Below are 22,411 nucleotides of genomic sequence, written 5' to 3' on the forward strand. Positions count from 1 at the left end.
TATAATTCGTGGTTGGCTTTTCCACCACAATTGTAATAGCCCGTACAAAATGTTGTTTACTAGTAAAATATAAAGGGGTTCTCTTGTGTAATCAAATGTTTTTGATCAACTAATTAAGCTCCTCATTTTGTAGTATCTCTTATCGGTCCTTGATTAGTTTAATCAAACGTTCCTGACCTAAAGAATAGACACTCCTTTCATAATCATGTGTTACTACTCTAACCCCACGTACTCATGGTCTAATATGATCAAAGTGCAATACTCAAACTCTCAAACTTGTTTAGGGCAAAATATGCATAGTTGACCACTTTCATCACTTGTGCCCCAATGCCCTATCTCAAATCGTGATGCATGGAAGTAATGGCTCGAATGGCAGACAATTGAATGGGCTCTAACATATATTAATGTGTATGGTTTCCCCATTTGAGAAAGAATATGGTTTTGTAGTTAAGTGCAACATGTGTAGTATAATGTTTGAAGGTGTGAGCCTCCACATTTGTTTGATGATACATTGGCGTTGCAAAAAGGCCACATTTAGAGAGGAATCTAGAGATGCATCATGAAGCAAGGGGATTGTTGTACGTTTAGGGTTAGGGTTGATAATTTTGATAGTGATGATGATTAACATTGATGAAGATAAAAATGGTGGAATAGGGTTATGGATTGAATGTTGATTATTGATCATGGAGATGGTGTTGAATGTTGATACACATTGCAGGGTAGTGATAACAATGAAGATGGAAATGGTGATGGCGACATTGATAAACATTTAGGGTTGATAGATTGATAAACATTGCGGGGTGGGGGATGGTGCTTAGAATGACTCCCACCCCCTCCCAAGGGGTTCAACGTAAAGGAGAGAATTAGAATTTTAGAATTAGAATTTTTATCGTCCATAAAGAGGCCAATTTTGACCTATGGGACCAGAGTATACATGTGTTCTTGATATATGTCTCCTTCCTAAGAAGGGGTATTCATATGTTGAAGCACAAAGTCTCTATGTGTTAATAAAGCATACACATATGAGCTCAACCTTCTAGGTGGTGTCTTAAGTATGGATCTTAAGTTATCACTCCCTCTTAGTATGTCAACATATCTTGAACGAATTGCACTATATGTCGAGCATGTGAAGAGCAAGTGACATTCATCTTCTACCATGCCTTCATTGCATACTTTACATGTCTTCAAATTCATTACATTTTGATACCATGATGCAACTTCAATACCTAACTTGTGAGATCGAGTGCGAAGTAGTGTAAGGGCTCTACGAGCATTGCTACTCATATTGGTAATGAGATAATATTGGATACGATCAATAGACATTCTTGCTTTATATTGAGACCAACATTCAGGGTTGACATTTGCAATGTAGTATTCTAGCTTTGTCCTCTTAGCATCCTCCCACTTCATCCTTAATGATTCCACCAACCTTTCCTCAATCATTACATATTGCATAACATTGCTTGAAAGCCCTAAAAGATCATCCACACCCCATCTTCTAAACCATTTCTTTATGTCAACAACCCAACCAGATGAGAGAATCTTACTTTTATGATTCTTTTGTGGCTTACATCCAACATTCCAAGAAATGTGGTAATCGATGGTTCAACATATTCTTGACTTTTGTAATGTATTTATATACTCTTTGGAGTGCCAATAGTTCTATGGGTTGAACACCCGTTTCCAAGAGCATAACCTGATAAGAGGTAGTGCATTTTGTTGTCCAGAGGACAGAAATGTAAAATTAGGAAATTAGCAAACGCCGAGTCTGAGTATCACGGGCCACCGATGGCTCGGCGGTGTGTTAGGGGAAAAGTTATTTAAACGAGGAGCAGTACCTCAGAAAGGGAGAGAAGAAAATTATAGGCGGAAGCACTAGCTTAGTCATTCGAATTAGATAAACTCGTAAGGTCACCGGCCATAGGCCGTGTTCTGTAATCCTTTTCTGCCATAGTAATATATCTTAATTGTGCCTATTTTGCTGCATGAGTTTGTGTTTCGATCTATACCTATGAGTTTCACGCCGCCACGTCTATCAAAACCTCGCTAGTGTTTTCTCTCTGAGCCCTGTATCTCTCTCGACGCCTGTTACCGGCCGGCAAGGAGTCCAAAATACGGAGTGAAGGAATTAATTATATATGGTTGTAAATGAGGATAGTGTGGACGGACGGACTGGAAACGGTATGCCGTTCCAGATCCGGACGGATCCCGAATAGGTGCGAGGGGCACCGTTTTGTACTACGGGCCGGAAACCTATTTAAAGGCCTGGACCCCATTGTAATGACAGCGGATAATTAATTAAGCTTATGATGTGTATACTTCTGTCTTGATTTCCGTCCTGTAATCACTGTTATATCTTACGCGTGTAATTAACCAAAGCAATCTAATCGTGTAACCTACTTAAGTCGGTGTAATCGTTGAATCTTAATCCTATGCCGTAATCACCCTTTGGTGAAGTGTCTCCGTGACACCTTGTGTTAGGCCTTGTCCGGCTAAGAGAATAACACAGTTTTGGCGACCACGATTCCTGCTTTCTCGCAGCGAACGACGGTAATGGATGACTAGACCAACGCACGACTTGGTTACAGACCGAGCTCGACGCCTCGCCGAACGGCAAAGACGGCGTGAGACTTTCCAGCAAGCAGCGCAGGAAATTCGCTCGGATCGTTCGTTCTCCAACGAGATCCGGAGAGTCGCGGAGGAATCTCTCCGGTTACGGCAAACTCGCGACCAGGACGACGGAAGCAGTCTAAGTAGTCTCCGGGAAACCGAACGCCTCCTGGAGGCACTAGCAAGCGGAGAAAACGAGGCAGAAGCCTTTTCAGCCTACGAATCGGATTCCGAAGGGGGATACAACGTGCACACGAACTACCGGAGCAGCAACGATACCCCCGGCGGCCCGGAGGACGACGGGTCGGATACCGTGCCGACTCCAGAACCGGAACCGCTCAACCAGGGTTATCCGGAACCACAAACGGAAGCCGTCAACCCACCAACACCGGAAGTGGAAGAAGCAAAGCCACCAACACCAACGAAAGAGCCGGCAAAGGTACCGGAAGAAGCGCCGGTGAAGGAACCGGAAAAAGAATCGGAAAAAGCACCGGAAGTGGAACCGGAGAGAAAACCGGAAAGATATCAACGAACGCCACTAAACCGCGGCCTAATACTGGACGACGACATGCCGTTCCAATACTCAAAGTATCGCGATGATCCGGACGCGGAAGCGCATGTTGATGACTTCGAGCAGACATGGGAAGCAAATCACACGTCCCAGCGAATGACACCGGAGGAAGAAGAACGCTCGAAGATAGCGGAATTCGGAGTCACGTTGGAGGGACCAGCGACACGATGGCGGCGGTCGCAGGACCCGGCGACCATCACAACATTTGCAGAATTAAAAGCAAAATTCTTGCATTTTTTCCACAAGGAGGTCGACCAGACGACAATGGTGGGCCTGTTTTATACGATCCGACAGGAGGCAGGGGAAAGCATTCCCCAATTCGTCATCCGTTTCCAACGAATGCATAGCCAGCTTGCCCGTGCACCTCCGGAGGAGGAATTACGGACGATATTTTTAAACGCACTCCGGGAACCGTTACGCACGGTGTGTACGGTAATCGACTTTCGAGGATGCACCATCGACCAGGTCATTGACCGGGTCAGAGAAATGGAAAAGACAAGCTCATGGCTTACGCTGGGAACACTGCAACGGGCGTTACCCACCGAGGAAGATCTCCGGTTCCGGCAGGCAATTCAATGCACAATCTGCTTGAATGCCGGACACTCGGCAGTAGAGTGCACCATGCGCACTCAGTGTGTGATTTGTCAATCCAAGAGTCATACAACGGACCGGTGCGAGTACAACCTGTTAAATCGACAAGCACCACCCGTCCGACGGATCGAGCCAAGAAGCAGCCGAGACGAAGATGACGATCGTTGGCAAAGAGTGAACCGGTACCCACCGGCACAGGATGTCCGGTACGGGGACAGGCAAGAGAATGACGGCCGGTACGGGAATCGGCGTGATAACTACGACCGGTATGAGCGATCGGACCGTTATCGGGAGCCTAACAGACGACACGAGCAATACGACAGAGACCATTCCCCGGGTTACCGAAGGCACCAGGAGGACTACGGCCGATTTTACGATCTACCACGACCGGACTATCGAAATAAAAACAAGAATAATAAGAAACGTAATTTCAAGAAAGGTGGTCACACTAGGGACCCGGAACATGGAGCCCCAAGGAGCCAACCGGCACAGAACGCACCACTCACTACGGGAACGACTCCGGCTACCAGCAATGCTGAATCCAGTAATACCCGTAAAGAGTACTGCTATTACTGCAGGCAGGAAGGCCACTACAGTAACCAGTGCCCGGTAAAGAGCTACGAGAAACGACCAGCAGTTAATATGGTGGTTCCGGAAGTGGCGGATATACAGCAAGTAACCACACGGTCGAAAGGCATGGCTAAAGAATGGGAAACACAAGAGGCCATACGAAAACAGGCGACGGAATGGGTGAAGGAAGCCAATGAAAGGAACGTCGCGGACGCGGAACGGCAAAAGGCGAATACCATAGGGAGTGCCGGCGGTAGCCACCCAGAAAACGAGACATGGCAAGCACTGCAGGAATGTCAGATCACGTTGCCGTTAGGACGACTCTTGCAACTCGTGCCGCGATTTACGGAAGGACTAAAAACGGGCATGACAGACGGTATAGCTCCACCGGCACCAGTCCTTTTCTCGAATCCGGAGGAGGGACCGACGGTGGTGGACACTAGTAGTCCGGCGATTACAGCTATTGTCAAAGGGCACGAACTTCCCGGCACCGTAATCGATGGAGGTTCCGGGGTGAATGTAATAAGCCTACGTACGTGTGATACCTTGGGTATACATGAATGGGAGCCATGCCCGTTCTGGCTACGGATGGCGGATACGAGCTCGGTACGGCCGACGGGCTTAATACGGAAATTGGAAGTCACCATAGGAGGTCACACATTTCACATCTCGGCTGTAGTGCTGCAGCTACAGGCGCAAGGCGCGTACCCTCTGTTGCTGGGCAGACCATGGTTGAAAACAGCACACATCAAGCAAAATTGGCGAAAAAATATGATTACCTTCCGTCGCGGAAAAGCCAAGATCCGGGTACCGACACAACCACGGACAAGCAATGGTAAGGAATGCACACCGCTGTATGCGGAATGTGTGAACATGCTTGAAGGATTGGCAGACGACGAAGAAGCCCAGTACTTGGAGGAACACCCGAAGATCGTACCACTCTTCGAGATTGACGTAGCTGAAGCCGTAGCCTCATACTTGCCGCAGCGGGACGACACCGAAGCCGAACCAGACAAAGATGCGATTCGGGAATTACGGCAAGCACAGGAAGCGCTGGAACGGGAAATGGCCGTTTCCCAACGGGTAAAAGCATCCCAGCTCGACGAAGTGAACCTAGGAAGCAAGGACGAATCAAAGCCGGTATACATCGCCAAAGAAATGAAGCCGGAAGATAAAGCGGCGATGATCAAACTTCTCACGGAGTTTCGCGACGTATTCGCCTGGTCATACGAAGACATGCGAGGGCTGGACCCTCAATTATATCAGCATCAGATCCACTTAGGCAAGGACGCGAAACCAGTGGCGCAACGACGTTACCGAATGAACCCCAACTACGCCGCCAAACTGAAGGAGGAAATCGACAAACTCCTAAGAGTGGGCTTCATCCGACCGGTAAAGAAAGCGACGTGGCTGAGCCCCATCGTCGTCGTCCCCAAGAAGAACGGTAAAATCCGTGTGTGTGTAGATTACAGGAAACTAAATGCCGCCACAATTACGGATGCATTCCCTCTTCCGTTCACGGACGGAGTACTGGATGCCGTCGCCGGTCATGAAGTTTATAGCTTTCTAGACGGGTTCAGCGGGTACAATCAAATCCGGATGCACCCGGACGACCAGGAGAAGACAGCGTTCGTCACCGAATGGGGGGTGTTTGTGGCCGAAGTCATGATGTTCGGCCTAAAAACGGCACCAGCAACTTTCCAGCGAATCATCATGGAGATCTTCGGCGAATACATTCCTGCCTTCATGCAAGTTTTCCTGGATGATTTTGCAGTCTATAGCCGGGGAAAAGACCATTTGCAGCACCTACGGTTATGCCTTGAAAAGTGTAGGTTATACCGGCTAAGCTTAAACCCAGCGAAATGCATCTTTGGAGTTTCAAGTGGAATATTGCTGGGACACATTGTAAGTAAGGAGGGCATTGCGGTCGACCCGGACAAAGTAAACGCCATACTAGGGGCACCGGCACCGAAAACAGCCAAAGCACTAAGCCGATTCTTAGGACAGATCCGGTGGCACAGCCGGATGCTCCGTCACTTGGCTGATTTGGCTACACCATTACACACCGCGGTACATCGGACACCGTTTCAATGGACGGATACGGAGGATAAGGCATACAATGCCCTGAAGGTACTTTTGTCGCAAGCACCCGTCGTGCAGCCTCCGGATTGGAGCAAGGAATTTCACGTGTTCGTTGACGCATCCGACATCGCTATTGGCAGCGCCTTAATGCAACTTACGGAGCCTAAATGGTACCGGCCGGTCTATTACGCCAGCCGGAAGCTGTCCCAAGCGGAGAAGAACTATTCGACGACGGAACGGGAGGCCCTGGGCATGATCTATAGTGTAACAAAGTTTCGTCATTACCTATTGGGAAGGAAGTTCTCCTTCCATGTGGATCACTCGGCGCTCCTGTACTTAGTATCCAAGGCGTCCTTGACCGGTAAGTTGGCCCGTTGGACCTTGCTGTTGCAGGAGTTCGAATTCAAGATTTTCCACCGGCCCGGTATCCAGCATGCCGTAGCAGACTATCTAAGCCGATTAGAGTCCGGAGAACCAGGCGACGGAGTAGCGGATGAATTCCCGGACGCAGAGTTATTCCGTATCACCCCGGAAACGGCAGCGGACGACACGGTGGCATCAGAAGATAGGTGGCTGACAAACATGCACCAGTTCCTAAGCACGGGCCTGCCACCGGAGGAAATGAACCGGGACGAGAGGAAACGACTGGCGGTGCAGAGCCGCAATTTCTGTCTGTTACGGGACACTCTCGACCACAAAGGAGCAGATGGAATATGGAGACGGGCAGTCCATAGTGACGAGAAAGAGGTAATCTTACAGGAAGCACACTGTGGGGTTGCCGGAGGACACTATGCCGGGGAAGCGACGGCAAGGAAAGTATGGCAGAGCGGCTTATGGTGGCCCACGACGTTAAAAGACGCCGTCAAGTATGCTAAGGAATGTGACCTATGCCAACGAACGGGCCAGCCTACGGAGCAAGCACGGATGCCACACCAACCCGTACTTCCGCTAGAGCCATTCCAGAAGTGGGGGTTGGATTTTGTCGGACCGTTCAAGCCACCGGCAATGAGAACGGGTAATCGTTATGTCATCGTGGCAACGGATTATTGCACTAAATGGGTGGAAGCTAAGGCCCTGAGAGACAACACCGCGTCATCCACAGCAAAATTCCTGTACGAAAACATTTGGTGCCGATATGGATGTCCGATTGAATTAATCAGCGACCAAGGAGGGCACTTCCTCGGCCAGGTAGTGGAAAGCTTAACAACGTTCTATGCCGTGGTTCATAAACGAAGCACACCGTACTACCCACAAGCGAACGGGTTAGCAGAGTCCACCAACAAAACGCTGCAGAACATTCTCCGCAAAATTGTCAATGAAAACCGGACGGACTGGGACACAAAGCTCCACAGCGCACTATGGGCGTACCGAACGGCATACAAAACAAGTATCCGGACAACGCCGTTCCGGTTACCGTTCGGCTTAGAAGCGGTCATGCCGATGGAATTTCAGGTACCAAGCTTACGGATCCAACTACGGGAACGGCTGAATGAAAAGAAGTCGGAGGAAATGCGGCTAGCAGCACTATGCGAACTGGAGGAGCAACGGCTGGCCAACATCCTCCACATGGAACTAGAGCAACGACGACGGAAAGCGTTCGTTGACCGTCACCGGAAAGGTAACGAAAAGATGTTCGAAATCGGAAAGCCGGTTCTAGTATTCCAAACGAGGATGGGCAAAATGCCGGGTAAACTCCGGTTCAGATGGACAGGCCCGTATTGGCTGACAAGGGAATACAACGGGTCCTATCAGATAGGGACACTTGCCGGTGAAGTACTAGGCAAGTGGGTGAACGGATTTCGACTAAAGCCCTATAGAGGACCGATGCCAAAGAACCCGTTTATGCAGCAAACCGGCACTATACCGGGAACCTGTCCGGGATCGGTACGGATCGATCCGGAAGAAAAAGACGACGGGGAACCCGTAGCAGAGACGAAGGAAAATACGGCAACCCGTAAGGAAAACGGTAAGGGTCCGAAGGGACCTACGGATGTGTAAGGTCACACACCGTCATTAAAAATTGAAAAAAAATAAAATAAAAAAAAAATCATTAAAAATCGAGGTATGAACGGGTGTGAAAGCAAGGAGCGAAAAGGTACGTAGTGGGCATTTAAGAGCTGCCACGTACTTAATACTAAATAGGTACACGACGTGCGCATGCTCGAAAAAAGGCGCCAAGACGCACAGAGAAAAAGAAGAGCGCATGGAGACCTTCTTTTTTCGCGAGCCAAGAAGCACAGAAGCACCAAGGCAGTGGAAGCTGAGCAAACGCGAACCTGTACGCAGAGAACCCCCACGTTCAGAACGATCTCTCTCTCGTCCTCACTCTCATCACCACTCTACCTCGCCATCTTTCCTCGACCTCGAAGCAGACATGGAACCACAAACGCTGTCGGAAGCGGCCAGGAAATGGTTCAGGCAACACGGACTGGAGGGGTTCTTGGCCATCATGGAGGCACCACCGCACAGAGAAGCCGACCAGGTCATCAAGGAGCTCGACAAGGAGGTCATCACCGAGGAAGCGATCCGCGCGCTAACAGGCCTTCCGGAGGGAGGAATCTTTCAGATCGATAACCCAACCTCGGAGCAACTCATCCGATATTTCGGTGAGTACTCTGTTGCCGGCAAAGGCTATCGGACGCAGGGCGGCGAAGATCCGCTATTCAGGGAGATAGCTCGAGTGCTCCATGAGTACGGCCACGTGTACCCCCGACCCCCTGTCATGCCAAAAAATCGGGCAGGGATGATCATAGCCACCTATGAAGGGACCAAGGTGGATTGGCCGGTGTTGATTGCAGACGGTTTGTGCGTGGCAATCGACATGGTACGAGGAAAGGACGGCAAGGAGGGCCGGAAGCTGTGGCATGCCGTCGCTCAGTGGATAACATTGCTCGTGCCGCCGGTCGAGACCGTCCAGCCAAAGAAGCGGCCAAGAGTATCGGAAGGAAGCACCTCGAAGCCGGCGTCCAAACGACAGCAGCTGCTGGCGTCAAAGGCGACGAAAGGGAAGAAATGGGTCCCAGAACCGGAGGAGGTGTCACCGGTCCCACCCGTCAAGATAACCATACGGAGACCGGGACAGAAGGAACCGGAACCCTTGACGGCACAGAAACATGCCGTGACACAGGAAGAGGAAACGGAGGAGCCAGAAGAGCACCTCCAACGACGGTCAAGAAGTAGGACCGCCGAGACAAGAGGGGAGCGGTCGTACCCGCGAGAGGCAGAAACGCCCCCAACTCAACCTGGGCAAACCACAAGGGAAGAACCGGAACCGGTGCGTAGGGAACCGGTCTTGGCGACTTCTATAGAAGAAGTCATTCCAACGGCTCCGGAGACGGCGAGAACCGGAACTCAACAGCCGGCGAGCACAGCCAGCACACACGGCGGCCAAGGAATAGAACCAGAACGGCATATGCAGGCACTCAGGCCAGACAATTCCACAGTGAATGAGCCGACCCGACCAGTACAGCAACAAGGCACCGGTAGCATGTGGCTACGGTGGGTAGGCGAGCAAATCGCCGGAGCGGTCGAGTATATAGAGGCGGAAGAGAGAGCGCACCAGGAACGGTTGCTCGTCACAACCGTAGATCTAGAGACGGCCCGGTCCAGAATCCGGAGCCTTGAACAAGACTTGGACAGGGTCACAAGGGAAATGGCTCAATTCGCTTTGACAACACAAGTCCAAGCACCGGTGACTCCGGGCAATGTACAGAATAAAGTGTCAAATCAACCTGTACATAGCAATCAGACCCCGGCAACGGAAACCGTTCCGGAAAGAAATGCGGCACAAGCCCAAGAGCTTGCGGATTTAAAGGATGAGCTAGCTGCCCAAGAAGCGCTGAGGAGCCGCGAAAGAGAATTGAAGACGGCAGCGGAGGCAGAACTCAAAAAGACTGCTGAGAATCTACGCCGGGCCGAGGAGAGCTTACGGAAAGGCCACCAAGCGTACGACCGGCTCAAGGAGGAAAAGGAGAAAATGCTGCAAGAGAAGGACAGGCTCCGGAGGAACGCTGAAACAGAAGTAGAGCGCCTGAAAGAGGAACTCCGGCAGGTAAAGGACCGGGAAGACCGGAACCATCGCCAGATCAACGGCAAGCTCAAACAAAAAACGGAGGAATTTGAGCAATTGCACCGGGAGTATAAACGGTTGCAAACGGAGCACAAGGAACGGACGGATGAGCTCCGGCAAGCAGTTGATCGGACCGCAACCGCATTCGCCAAGGAACAAGCGGAAAACAGAAGACGGTTGGAAGAGGCGGAGAAGGTTCGGACAGAGCTCCTCAGGCAACAGCAGGCGGAAAAAGAAAGAGCGGCGGAGGTACTGCAGAGGCTGCAAACGACATATCAAGGGCAACTGACACGCTACAGGGAGCAGGCGGAGGATACGGCAAATCTCATCAAGCAGTTGAAGGAGGAGCGACAAGTGGTGGAAAGCAGAGCGCAAATGGGAGCAAGTCGCATCCAGGATATAATGCGGGCCTGGTTGAACCAGACCAAGAGCTTGATTGACAACGGGTCCGTCAAATGGTGGACCAAGTGGGCCACGAACGCGGCGGAACTCCCATTGCTCCGGGCTGACGTAGAGAACCGGCGGAAGGAGGGAGATGATTGCTATATGCTGAATTCTGAAGACTTCACCGGCATAAGAGATGAGCTGGCCGAAGACTTTCAAGCCTTGGCGGAGGACCAACTAGAGCAAGTCCGGCAACTTGTAGCTCAGCTGGACGACGACAGGCTGGAGGCGCAGATCCAGTTTGAAAGTTACGAGAGGTCCCGGATCCGGGGAGAGAAAGAACGAGAACCGGTTACGGTCAACCTCAGTGATGAGGAACCGCTACTGGAAGGAGACCGGACCGGAAGCAGTCAAACAGAGATGCCGGAGTCAGCGAAACAAACGGAGCAGCAGCAGCAAGGAGAGCAGCCGGAGCAGCCTCAGTCCCAACCGCAACCACAACAGCCTCAGTCCCAACCGCAACCACAGCAGCAGCAGCAAGCACAGCCGCAACAACCACAACAAGAAGAACAAGTGGAAATTCTTGAACAAAGTATTGTGGACAATTTGGGTGAACAATGAAGGGGCCGAGAAGGGTTCGACGTACAAGGTACTGTCCCACGGGCGTGCCATGTGTTACCGGCCGGCAAGGAGTCCAAAATACGGAGTGAAGGAATTAATTATATATGGTTGTAAATGAGGATAGTGTGGACGGACGGACTGGAAACGGTATGCCGTTCCAGATCCGGACGGATCCCGAATAGGTGCGAGGGGCACCGTTTTGTACTACGAGCCGGAAACCTATTTAAAGGCCCGGACCCCATTGTAATGACAGCGGATAATTAATTAAGCTTATGATGTGTATACTTCTGTCTTGATTTCCGTCCTGTAATCACTGTTATATCTTACGCGTGTAATTAACCAAAGCAATCTAATCGTGTAACCTACTTAAGTCGGTGTAATCGTTGAATCTTAATCCTATGCCGTAATCACCCTTTGGTGAAGTGTCTCCGTGACACCTTGTGTTAGGCCTTGTCCGGCTAAGAGAATAACAACGCCTCTGTACGAGCCTTCACGTACCACGCCCTTGAAGACCGATAGACGCAGATCTATCGAAGGTGTTCACCCAAAGGAACGGGTAACACAAAGGAACAGGTAGACGCAGATCTATTTAACCCGGAGCCAGTCGAAGGAACTTCCGACTCGACGGTCACTAACCAATCCTTTCTAGATCAATCGGGGGCTTGTCCAGTGCAATCCTCGCCACCGGACACTCGATTGCGAGTGGATTCACCACCAGAACTCCCGTCGAGCCCTCCGGAGGTCAATCAACCGGAACTAAACCCTTTTCCGGTGCTACCAGAAGAACCACAGTACGACATCATGCCGTACCCATACCCACGATATGCCGACGGACTTGACGCGGAGTCACACGTCCGTGCCTTCATATCCACGTGGCAGGCTAACCACTCCACACACCGCCTCACACCGGCCGAAATCGATGCCTCGAAGATTGCCGAGTTCACACTCTCCCTCGATGGACCGGCCGCACGATGGTACTCTCGTCTCGAAATAGGAGAGGCCAACACTTTCCAAATCGTGCGCACAAAGTTCCTTGAACTTTTTAATCACGAGGTGCCTAAACGGGAACTGCTACGGAAATTCTTCTCTATATGCCAGGAACCACACGAAACGGTCACGCAGTTTACGATCCGGTTCCAGGATCTCTACAGACAAGTGGCCGATGATGTCTCGGCACAACATATACCGGACACTTTCCTATCCAGTTTACGAGAGCCTCTACGAACGACTCTCACACTTACAAATTTCGCCAACCATACTATCGAACAAGTCATAGTGCGCGTTCTCGCCCTCGATCGGAACCAGCACGGCACGGCCTTCTCGATGACATCCTTGCAAAACGCTCTTCCCCAAGAGGACAATTGCTTTCGCCAAGCCCTCCAATGCACTGCGTGTTCAGGAGCAGGGCACCTGGTCCTCGAATGTCCCCACCGACCACAGTGTCCGATCTGTCAGTCTCGAGCTCACACGGTCGAGCAGTGTGAATATAATATGCTGAACCGCACAACGGCAGCACCGGTCCGCCAGATCGAGCCACATAATACATACTCTCGGTAGGACGAGCGATATATATACCGCGACCAGGATAAGGACCAACCGCGATCCCCAGATCGATGGCGCCGAAACGACGACTACCAACGTGATAATCGCCGTGATTATTATCGCGATGACCGGCACGACAATTATGCTCGGTACGATGACGATCGCGATGATCGGTATGACCGAAGGAACTCACGTATGGATTGGCGAAACGGCAATCGCAACACACGCAACAACAGAAGACCTAATCACAACCGTCGACGGGACGCTCCTCAACATGACCAGCGCAACTCCAACGCACCTCGGAACAACCCACCACCAAACGAGACCGAGGATCAACAACAACAGCTTCCACACACAGACCGAGCGGACACCAGCAGCTCAGCCAACGTGACATGTTTTAAATGTAACCAACCAGGCCACTACGCCACGCAATGTCCGACAACCAACCGTGCCAAGGCACCCGCGGTAAACAATATCATGGCCGATGTTCAAACGGTCACTACCCCGAGTAAAGCACAGACTACTCAGTGGCAAATCCAGGATGAAGTACGACAGGCAGCAAAAGAATGGGTCGACACGGCCAATAAAAATAATGCCGCACGCATGCAAACTGACATGAGGGACGGGCCCAGTGAAGTACCACAAACCACGACACCACCCATGTCGTCGGAGGACGACCAACTATGGGATGTGCTTACCAATTCCTGCATCTCGCTGCCCCTACATAAACTGCTACCACTCATGCCGAGATTTCGGGACACCCTGGCGGCACTACAGGCCAATACTAAGACCGTGACACCATCGGTACACCTCACCGAAGCAGGTACCGGTCCATCACTCATGGATTCTCAGAACCCAGCCGTGTGAATCATCATTAAGGGACAAGACCTGCACGGATGCATCATCGACGGCGGATCCGGCGTAAACGTTATTAGCGAATCAACGTGTCTCAAACTCGGCCTGAATCAATGGGAACCATGCCCCTTTTGGCTTCGGATGGCCGACACCCGCTCCGTTCGCCCCATTGGTTTAATCCGCCATCTCGACTTCACACTCGGAGGCCACATGTTCATGATCTCGGCCGTCGTGCTACGACTGGAGACACAAGGCGCCTACCCAATGTTACTAGGTCGACCATGGTTGCGTACAACGAATATCAAGCAACATTGGCAACGCAACATGATCTCGTTCCGAAGAGGGAAGACAAAAGTCTGAATCATCACTGAAGAACGAGTCCCCGTCGCCCTCAACACTTCGCCGTTATACGCGGAAGGGGTCCATATGCTCGACGGATTGGCCGATGAGGAGGTCGATGACTTCCTAGATGATCATCCCACGATCATTCCTATCTTCGAAATCAATGCCTTACCAACCATCGAGCCATCTAAAGACGAGGAAGTCACGGAGGAGTCACCACCCCAGGATGAACCCGATGCAACCACAGTTGCCGAGCTACGTCATGCTCGGGAGGCTTTCGAACGCGAACTCACCATTTCACAAAGAGTGAAAGCATCAACCCTGGAAACAATAAACCTCGGTTCGGACGAGAATCCCCGTACGGTACAAATTGCCAATAATCTACCAACCGGCGAACGGGCATGTCTTGTAAAATTACTCACCGACTACCAGGATGTTTTCGCTTGGTCTTACACCGATATGAAGGGGCTGGATCCTCAATACTACCAACATCAAATTCACATCTTACCGGACACTCGGCCAGTTCAGCAGAGGCGCTACAGGATGAACCCCAACTACGCCGCTAAAGTCAAAGAGGAAATTGACAAGTTACTCCAAGTGGGCTTCATTCACCTTGTTAAATGGGCTACATGGTTGAGCCCGATCGTAGTGGTCCCAAAGAAGAACGGAAAAATCCGTGTCTGCGTCCACTATCGGAAGCTTAACGCGGCAACGGTCACCGACGGTTTCCCTCTCCCATTCACGGATAGCGTCCTCGACACGGTAGCCGGCCACGAATGCTATAGTTTCCTCGACGGGTTCAGCGGCTATAACCAGATAATAATGCACTCGGAGGATCAGGAGAAAATGGCTTTCGTCACGGAATGGGGAGTTTTTGTAGCAAAAGTTATGATGTTCGGTCTAAAAATAACACCGGCTACGTTCCAGCGCATCATCACTGAAATCTTTCATGACTACATTCCGGCGTTCATGCAAGTTTTTCTTGACGATTTTGCCGTGTATGGCCATCGACGGGAACACATGACCCAGTTACGACTCTGCCTGGACCGATGTCGCCAACCTCGATTGAGTTTAAACCCGGCAAAATGCGCGTTCTTAGTCACCAGCGGCAACCTTCTCGGCCACATTTTTAGTCAAGAAGGCATCGCTATGGACCCGGATAAAGTAAAGGCAATCCTGGATGCCACCGCACCCTCGAATGCTAAGGCACTAAGCTGTTTTTTGGGATAGATGCGGTGGCACAGCCGAATGATACGACACCTGGCCGATTTCGCGACACCCTTACACGCGACAGTCCATCGCCTTCCTTTCCAATGGACGTCAGTCGAGGATACGGCTTATCAGACCCTGAAACGAATGTTGTCACATGTCCCGGTGGTCCAGTCTCCGGTTTGGTCTGAACCGTTTCACGTCTTCGTAGATGCTTCAGACATCGCCATCGGAAGTGCTCTGATGCAATGCACACCCCCGAATTGGTATAGGCCCGTGTACTACGCCAGCCGATGGCTCTCGACCGCGGAAAAGAATTACTCCACCGAGCGGGAGGCCCTCGGTATGATTTATAGCATCAATAAATTTCGGCATTACCTCTTGGGCCGAAAATTTACCTTTCACGTGGATCACTCGGCCCTTATTTATTTGGTCAATAAACAAGCCCTCACCGGACGGTTGGCTCGGTGGATGGTCCTACTACAAGAGTTTGATTTTCAGATTCAGCATCGACCCGGGGTACAACATGCCGTCGCCGATTACTTGAGTCGTCTTGAGTCAGGAGAACCGGCGAAAATAACGTACGATGAGCTACCGGACGCCAGCCTATTTAACCTAACCACGGTACCAAACGATAACGGAGATGAATGGATCACGGAGATGACCCATTTTCTCACTACCGGTGTACCTCCCGAGCACATGACCCTTGACACGAGAAAACGCCTAGCAGTGCGTAGTCAGAATTTTTGCCTCGTCTCGGACATTCTCTACCACAAAGGCTCGGACGGCATATGGCGCCGAGCGATTCGGCAGTTCGAGAAGAACGCCATTCTTCAGGAAGCCCACCAGGGAGTAGTTGGGGGACACTACGCCGGGGATTCCACGGCAAGGAAAGTTTGGCAAAGTGGATTATGGTGGCCAACAACGAAGAAAGACGCTCACGAGTTTTGCAGGTAGTGCGATTTGTGCCAACGACTGGGGCAACCAATGGAACAGTCACGGATGCCACACCAGCCGATTCTTCCATTGGACCCATTTCAAAAATGGGGTTTGGATTTTGTAGGCCCTTTCAAACCACCCGCGGCCCGAACAGGGAATAGATATATTATCGTTGCCACGGATTACTGCACCAAATGGGTTGAGGCTAAGGCACTCCGAGATAACACGGCGGCATCCACGGCTAAATTTGTGTACGAGCACCTCTGGTGCCGTTACGGATGTCCAATCGAGGTCGTTAGTGACCAAGGTGGGCACTTCATCAATCATATAATACGTGAGCTTACACACCACTACGCGGTGGTGCACAAGAAAAGCACACAATACTACCCGCAGGCGAACGGCTTGACAGAATCAACAAATAAAATCCTCCAAACCATACTGAAGAAGATCGTCAATGAGAACAGGACCGATTGGGATGACAAACTCCAGAGCGCGCTGTGGGCGTATCATACGACTTTCAAAACAAGCATCCAATCGACCCCCTTTCGAATGGCGTTCGGGTTAGAAGCCGTAATACCCGTCGAGTTCCAAGTCTCGAGCCTCCAAGTTCAAGTCAAAGCACGGCTCCCCGAGGCCGAATCCGAGCAATACCAGCTGGAACAACTCCTCGAACTCGGGGAAGATAGGATAGAGAGTATGGCCCAGCTCGAACAACGCCAACGGCAACGCAAGGCTTTCGTGGATCAACATTGACATGGGCTGGAGAAGGAGCTCACCATCGGCAAACCAGTTCTTCTTTTTCAAACATGACTCGGGTCAATGCCGGGAAAATTAAGATTTCGGTGGACCGGTCCATTCTGGATTATCGACGAGTTCAACGGGACGTTCCAGCTCGGCACACTCGCCAGCGACACAGTCAAAAGCTGGGCCAATGGTTTTCGGCTTAGACCATATCGAGGGACTATACCACCCAACCCGTTTACCGAGCCACACGGCACCAACGAGACTCGGGAGATCACCACGGAGGACGCCACATGTCCCCCTGAATAAGGACTCACCCACCTTCTTGAAATTAATAAAAGTAGTAGTAGGTAGGATTAACCATAGTTTAGACACTGTTTAGCTACACCTACACCACCCACCTAGGCACCACAATTTTAGGAGCACCCCTCACTTCCACTCTTAGTTCAAGTTACCTTCAACTCTCTATGCTCCACCCCTCGCCACCACTCAGTTAGTACCTATTTAAGCTGTTCACACATGCAAACCACATGCAAAGCACTAGAAGCACCCCACTCACCTTCAGGACAGGTGGTGCTAGTCACTTATTATGGCACCCACGACTCAGAATCTTCAGGATTCGCTGCAGGCACAAAACCCTAGGAATAAGTTACCAAAACCGTTTCCAAAACGCAGCACAGACCATTATCGCTCTCCATCTCCATTGCTCTCAAGATCAGAAACCCCATCTCGCCCTTATCACGCGAAACGCTCTTGCCCCCTGTCGCCGACCAGAAAACTGCATCTGCACCACCACCCGCCCAACCCCAACAAAAAAGGGTAGTTTCCGAGACCTGCCAAGAATGGGAGGAGGAGGTAGCCGCGGAAGACAACACGGACGATAACGTCACCATTCGACAGCCAACGTCGCGCCCCTCAGTAACGTCCCCAGGACCTAGCCCATGCTCCAACACAAGCAGGCTGCACCACCACGACCCCAGAAAAGGAAGCAGGCGGAGGAAACGACACTACCGGCCCCGGAACCCCAAACACAGCCAAGCAAAAGAAGACGACTCAACCGCGAGTCCTCAGAAGAACAGAAGGAGCCACATCAGGAGCAAGCCTTAGTGGTCACACAGAGCAACCTGGCCATCACCCCTGCGGAGGCATCGCTGAACCAGGGAACGATCGAGCATGGGCAGACAACATAGATCTCGGAGGATGAAGTCCTCGGGTATAAGGACCTCCCCGCGGAGGCTTACGAATTTAGTGCGCTCTTACGCCTCGGTACGTCATTCGAGTTGGTCGACTTCCTCGCCAGAGCCCAAGTCGCGGCAGCCGCTCGGATGGCGGAAGAGCACGCCGAAACAAAAATGATTCAACGCGCGCTAATAGGTGAAATTGAGCCCTAGGAGGATAGGGCTTTACAAAAAATCGGGAGGAAGAAGCAGGCAAAACAGGCCGCTCTCCTCATGGAGATCCCCGAGTTGAACACAGCCCTTATCGAGGCATATCGGGACCTGGATCGCACTACGCGGGCAGCCAAAGACATGGCCCGAAAGATAAAAGTAGCCCAAAAACAGGCTAAGATGGCTACAGAACTATGGCACGCTGTGAACCAGAAGCTGGCAGCCTGGGAGCAAAACTGGTCGGAACAACAAGTCCCGAGCCTTCCGGTAACAACCACCAAGGCCCTCCCAGCGGCTCCACGCATAACAATGATGGATGAAAGCACCATCACCGACTCCATCCTGAAGGTACAGGCCAGTACACAAATGGACTCGTTACAAATGGTCGATGCCTGCACAACAACCGAGGCGGCCACGGCCGTGGAGCAAACCGAACTACCCGTACCTCGTGCAACCAAGGAGGTGGCAACCTAGACAGAACCCCACCTCCGGGATTACCGTGCGGAGCTTAAAGAAGAACAACGGCGAACCGAGATACACTAACAACGGCATCAAGAGGCGATGGCTCGCCTAAAAGAAGAAGCTTCCAAGCAGATGGCCGAGATAAGAGCCCAAGCCGACCAACGGACACACAAGTAGAACGAAGCACTGGGCTGGGTACAAGCACAAGCCGCGACCAAGGAAGCCGAACTCAAAAGCAAGCTGGAGGAATACGCAGCCACAGTGGTGAAGAAAGAGACGGAGGTTCTAGACCCACAGGCCGCGCTCGACAATGCACACGACTGGAACCAGCGGCAGGAGGAAAGAAATCGCCAACGAGAGGAGAGGATGAACGCAGAGAATGCCGAGTTGCAGAGTCAGCGTACGACCCTTAAAGAGATGGCTGACGAGTTTTTCATCAAGTGCAAGCTACTTTCAGAGCAAAAAGACGCCTTATCGGATTCCTACTTCGCCCTACAAGAAGAGAGAATCGTTGAACGGGAACAAATCCGGGCCACGTGTCAGAAAGAACGGGAGCAGGCCACCGAAGAACTCACCAAGCGTTACGAGCAGGCTCTCCAGCTCGTAACCGCGGATGCAAAGAACAGTCAGGCCATCTATGAGTTAAGGACACAGAAGATTCAGACCGAGGTCAACGGCTTAAAACAGGAATTAGCAGCCATCCGAGCACAGCCCAGCATGGATGAGACACGCATCCGCATACTGCTTGAGAAACAATGCCAACACCTTACCAAAAAGGTCGAGGAAACATTAAGTCGCGCAGGAGACGAATGGGCAGCCCAAGCTGCCGAATTGCATATTTTACGCGCCGACGCCGAGAACTGACGGAAGGAGGGCCGCGACTTCTACAAAATGGACGAAGCCAGCATTCAAAACCTGCGTGCAGATTTAACCGAGGATTACCAGTCCTGGGCAAAATCTCACACCGCAGCAATCGAGCAAATAATGGAGGACTTCAATGATGGTCAGATGTTGTTTCGCCTGGAAGCAGAAGCCTTCGAACGAGAATGACTCGCAGCCATCCCCACCAACCCTCCAACGGCCACAGAGCAGAAAGAAGAACCTCCCAACAAGGAGATCACGGACATGGACCAGGAGGAACTTGCCCCGGCCAACAGACATCCCTTGGTCGCCCACACGGTACCAGAGCCTGTCGAAGGAGAGGTCAGCACCCACGAACCCACACCCCCACCAGAAGAATCGGCCGCACCCGAGGCGGACGCCCGAGAAGATATGCCACCCCCGGGCCAAACTCAACCCCCCGCACCGACAGTCCAACTAGACCACCCTTCCACCACCCCGGACCCCGAAAGTGTCAGGAACTCTATTAAGGCAGAGAAGGAATTAGTACTAAAAGAAGGATTAGTACTATTGTTGGGGAATAGTACTAAGACAGAGAAGGATTAGTACTATGAGAGGTGTCGAACTTTGAGAGAAGGAATGAGTGAGTGAGAGAGAGAGAGAGAGAGAGAGAGAGAGAGAGAGAGAGAATGATGATGCGAAAGATATATGTATTATATGACGGAAGATATACAACAGTAGTTAGAAGGCTTAAGACTGGCGTTGAACCGATTTGGTTCGAACTAATGCCTTGCACCTCCTTTTATAGTGTCTTCAGGAATACTCCTGAAGTTTCTAGAATGTTCCAGAGAAATCTGGAATATACATCAATTTCCTAATAAAACCTAAATGAAAATAATATCCTTCAAATTACAACTCATAACCTAATGGTAAAGTCTCGACCCGTGTAACAAAAGGTTATGGGTTCGAGTCTAGTTATGACATAGTTATGACAAAAGTCTCTAGAATGTTCCAGAGAAATCTGGAATATACATCAATTTCCTAATAAAACCTAAATGAAAATAATATCCTTCAAATTACAACTCATAACCTAATGGTAAAGTCTCGACCCGTGTAACAAAAGGTTATGGGTTCGAGTCTAGTTATGACATAGTTATGACACTATCCTCCCTTTAAAACGACGAGTTTCACGAGTCGTTTTGGATTGAGGACCCGGTTTCTCGGGATATCGTCGATGGAAGTCTTCTAGAAGAGCACGAGCATTGGTCACATTCTCGATCGGTTCCCAAGTACGCTCGCTGGGACTATATCCTAGCCAATCGACTAGATAGTAGAGCTTGTTGCGAACAATCTTGGAATCGAGGATGGCAGCGACCTCATACTCAGGTCCATCTTCGAGCTCGATAGGAGGTGGAGGTTGTATAGTACGTCCTGGGATAGTGCTCTCGTGATAGGGTTCGAGGAGAGAACTATGAAACACCGGGTGTATCCGAAGTTGCGGAGGTAGCTCGAGACGAAAAGCGACATCATTAATCTTTCCGATAATACGGAAAGGACCTAATCGTCGATAATCCAACTTCTCACATGGGCGAGTAGTCTTGATGTGTCGTCGTAGCAGCCACACCCGATCTCCAATGTTAAAACTGGATGGAAGTCGATGACGATCTGCGTAGTCCTTGTGTGATTGTTGAGCTTGCTGGAGTTGAGTAGATAAATCCGCTTGTATCTTGCGTAACCGCTCCAAACGATCCTCCGCGTAAGGATTTGTGGACACTTCTGGGGTTTCAAGGACACACCACCGGGGATGATATCCCGTATAAGCGTAGAATGGCGTGACTTTAGTCGATGCGTGGATAGCGTTATTATAGGCAAATTCGGCAAACGGAAGAATATCTGCCCAGTCATTCTGATGATAGTTGAGAAAGCACCGCAGATACTGCTCCAGTGTTTGATTTGTTCGTTCGGCTTGACCGTCGGTTTGTGGGTGGTAGCCGGAGGAGAGGTTACAAGTGACCTTCAGCATTTTAAAAAGGTGCTTCCAGAATTTTGACACAAACTGGGGTCCACGATCGCTGATGATATTATCAGGGAGTCCATGATGCCGACATACTTCCCGCATGACAATTTCGGCGGTGTCTTCACTAGATATTTCTTTAGTACATGGTAAGAAATGAGCCATCTTCGTATATCGATCCACCACTGTGAGAATCGCACTGAATCCCTTAGAGACTGGAAGATCTGTAATGAAGTCAAGAGCAATGGATTGCCATGGCTTGCTTGGAATTGGTAATGGTTCTAATAAACCATATGGATGATGTCTTGGCATTTTCGCTCTGCAGCATGTATCGCAAGTCCGAACAAAATCTTCGACAAATTGTCGCATACGGGGCCACCAGAATGATCGTTGTACTAAATCTAATGTTTTAGTACTACCAAAATGTCCTGCTGTATATGTGTCATGGCAGTTTTGTACTACTCGAAGGCGGCAAGAACCATTAGGAACATACAAAAGTTCTTTAAAGAAGAGTAATCCATCACAGTATTTGAATTGCCGATAATCCGTACCTGGTGATTGTGATTGTGAACATGACGCTC

This window comes from Azolla caroliniana, unplaced genomic scaffold, assembly GCF_043228905.1.
Source record: "Azolla caroliniana isolate FFs.n. ecotype wild unplaced genomic scaffold, voAzoCaro1.0.p SCAF_8, whole genome shotgun sequence".
Classification (NCBI taxonomy): Eukaryota; Viridiplantae; Streptophyta; class Polypodiopsida; order Salviniales; family Salviniaceae; genus Azolla; species Azolla caroliniana.